We start from the raw sequence: 3,736 nt of genomic DNA, 5'->3' as shown, positions 1-3,736 counted from the left end.
AATTGCTTTTTAACTTCTGAGGAGGACTGAGCACTTGCACAGGTTGCCCAGAGAAGTTCTAGAGTCTCCACCCTTGGAGACATTCAGAAAACCATCTGGACATGGTCCTACGCAACTGCCTCTAGGTGGCCTTGCTTAAGCAGGGGGTTGGACCAGATGACCTCCAGAGGTCCCTGCCAACCTCGGCTCTTTTGCAATTCTTTGAGTTCAGGGCAACAGGTCTGGCAATACTGCAGTGAGGTCTGGCAGACAAACTGACAGCAGCCTAAATTCAGCTGTCAGATACATAACAGACAGACACAGTAATAAGCAGATATCCTAATATTTCCTTTCCTCCTGAGAGGGTAATTTTATTCAGAAGGGACATAACCTTGGATGCTTCACATTGTTAACTTGAGGACATTTTGCATATAACTTTTTACAGGCTCGGGAGAGTTAATGAGTTAATAGCCGATTGACCAAGGTGAAAACTAAAAAGAACTTGCCAGTTTTATTTTCACCATCTGAGGAAAAGTACTAGTACCAGACTACATATAAAAAGACCATCTTTTACAAGATGACTCTTGTAATTTTAAACCATGTAATTTTTTCAATCCAAGGCATTAAAATAAAAAATTATATGAGGTTGCAGAAAGAACTTCTGGTTTGAAGAGTTATAGTGGGAGAGATTTCTTAATAAGCAGGCAATTGTCTTCAGAATACAGCTGAAGGAGTCAGAAAGTCTCCTTTTTTTTTATTCTACATTTTTGCACCAATTTGGTTAAACACAAATTAAGTGGCAAAGAAAAATAACAGAGCTCCCAGTGAAAGTCAATACCTAATGGGAAATAAAGAGTTTGCACTGCTTCCAAAGGCATGTCTCTAACCTTATTTGTTCAGGGGAAACTCCAGCTAAGATTGATGAGGAAAGTGTTACCCTAGGTTTTTTTAATTCATATTTCTAAGCAGCTTTAATATTCAAGTTCACATTAAATGTAATTACAAAAAGTCTATTCTTTGAAAAAAAAATCTTAGCGTGGCAGTGAGAGGAAGCAAAGCCAAACCCAATGGCCATGCTTTTCACGTGCTGCTCCTTCTGTCTGCAGGATGTTTAGGATACCATGAAATTACCAAGGTTAAGACTCGATGGGATAAAATGTTTTGGGAAGCAATGACTTCTCTAAAAGAGAAACCCTCCCAGCCCCAGGGAGCAGCAGAGCTCTGCAGAAGGTGGTAGGTGGGTGCAGATCCAGTGCTGAGAAGCTGCCCCACTGCTGTCAGGTAGCAGCACTGTGCTTGGAGTGTGTACTAATGGCAGCCACCAACCCTGTCAGGAGGGGAGCATGCAGTGACCTCCTGCTGATGTCACAGGTCACTGTGCAAGGCAGCAGTTAGACCTTAAGCAAAGTGGTACCCTGGCAGCGATATGGAAAATGTTAATTTGCCCAGTCTTTCCAAAAGACTTACATATTTGGCTGTCTCCATAGATATTACTCCAGAAGGGCCGTTCCTATTTTTCATAGATGCATCAAGTAAGCACACAAATAAAAAAAGAGATCGCTCTGAGGACATACATGTAATTTTCCATTACAGAGATGGTTCTTCTCCTTCAGATTCCAATACCAGTGTCCTCCTTATGGGATGACATCTTGATGCAGAACAGTGAGATGAACAAATGGACATGTTTATGTGAAACAGCCTCTTCCAAAACGAGTTCTACTTTGTATATAAGCTGTCTATCTATCTTTTTCAAAACCAGAATATACACCAAAGTGAAGATATGCAGTCATAAACTATGCCAGCTTAAATTTTCACATTGAAGATATTCTTCCTCATACCTCAAAATCAGTGTCCTGTTTTACTGATAAACTTTCCTTTGGATCTCTTAATGTATTTGTCACTAAGATGCTCCTTTTCTGATTTTTTACAGACTGTGCTTGGTCTAATAATAATTGCACTGACCAAATATTGCATTAGTCACTATAAAAAACTCCCAAGTTTTACTTTGCAGATGGGTAATGTATGTCAAGACTTTAGTCCAAAGTGCTTCATTTTGACATAGAAAAATTGTATGTAAATGTAAGTATGTCACACTTTTTTCTTTTGTTGGTATTTAGCTTTAAAAGGAATTCCTGCAACTGAAGCCATGCTAAAAATGTCCTACAGATTATGTTTCACCGTGTGCATGTGTTGATTTTATGTGTATGTATCACTGAGAAACTATATTCCCTGGAACAGTGAAAACTTTCAGCCTTTCTGAGCTATTAATCCTTAAAGCTACATACTACTGCTTTCTTTTTGTGCCTGAAATTCTCCAAAGTAGTCTAGCGGATTTAGACACATATCGCCTGTTAATTCCAGTTGCAGACATTTATCTAAATCCCCTACACAACTTTTTATTTTTTAAAAATTACTCAGACTTCCTTTTATCTGCTCATTTTCTCTCCGTAATAGCACCGGCTAAGCACTGCCTGTGTTAAAAATATTACCTCTTGGCCACCCAAGTGGATTAGACAGCTTTGTACCACAGGCACCAAGATGGTGAAACAGCTAGGAAGGAATTATACAAGTGTATCAACTGCACAGTATTTTCTTCCAGAAGAGATGTATCTTCAGCAGTGTGTCAGCATGCCCAGTATGCTGGGTGCCTCATACAGTCTGTGATTCTTCTGGCATTAAAATAATGCTCATTGGAAAAAGCCCACAACCGCTATTGCTATTAATATTAATAGCAGCATTACTTATCTTTATACAGTTTGCTCTTCTCTCAGTCCATCATGAAGTTCTTCTTAAAAGAATTAAAGTAAAAAAAAAAAAAATTCCATTCTTTATACAATTACTGTTTGTTGGAGGAACTAAAAAAATTTAAATCTCCCTAGAAATGACCTCTTCTTTTAAGAGTTTTCTATCTTTTATTTCAGTCATTTTATATCTGGGCTGCAGCAATGGAAAGGAGAGGTCAAAAGGTGGAAACATCAATGCTTATGTAATCCCCAAAGAGGATTACTTCCCTCACAAAAATGGCTAGTATGACATGTGAAATTAAGGATATTCATTCTGTGTCTGCACATCCCTTGTAATAGAATTGGTGAATCTTTAGAAAAATAGAGCAATATGAGAACAACTCAGCTTTTCCCATGGTATCAGCATAGATAGTATTAAAGTCCAAAACAGTTTTTCTAAGCCAGCACTCGCCAAAGAGCTCCAAAGCCTTCCTTCCTCTCCCTGTACACTTCTGCCAACTAAAGGATGACAGGTATACAGATTTATTAGAAATGGGAGAAGGAACACCACTTGGATTTTACCACTTCTGTTAGTCCTGGCAAACATGCATGTATTATTTTCTCATTTGGACCAGGGCTACACCCATTCCCAGATGGATAGAACACATTTATTGCGTTTCTTTGCCAGGATTACACCATCTGAAGCAGTCTACAACACGAGAATAATAAAACCATAATGATTTTTTAGGCACAGTGTTTACATAGGACAAAAACCACTGAACAGATATTTTGTTAAATCATTTTACATTTACTGAATGCAACAGTCAAAGATATTTTATAAATGTGGTGGAACACAATTATAAAAAAACCAAACAAAACATCATATGCCTTGAAAGACCTAGTGAGTGTGCCAACCCAACTTCCAACAAAACTTTATGGGAAAAAGAAAACAATTTCCTAGTGTCAGTGCTAACATTTCAAAATGAATGCCTAAATTAATTGGTGTTTACATATCACATACATGATATCACAGG

At 38.1% G+C, this 3,736-nt stretch overlaps 1 protein-coding gene across 1 annotated transcript in view; it reads right to left on the bottom strand.

The window, feature by feature from the left end:
- The window catches only part of CTNND2 (catenin delta 2), a 656,025-nt gene that overhangs the window by 77,517 nt on the left and 574,772 nt on the right, over positions 1 to 3,736 (bottom strand). The window lies entirely within an intron of this gene.

Source organism: Corvus brachyrhynchos, unplaced genomic scaffold (assembly GCF_000691975.1).
Source record: "Corvus brachyrhynchos isolate BGI_N302 unplaced genomic scaffold, ASM69197v1 scaffold23, whole genome shotgun sequence".
NCBI lineage: Eukaryota > Metazoa > Chordata > Aves > Passeriformes > Corvidae > Corvus > Corvus brachyrhynchos.
This window is presented reverse-complemented; position numbering and strand designations above follow the sequence as displayed.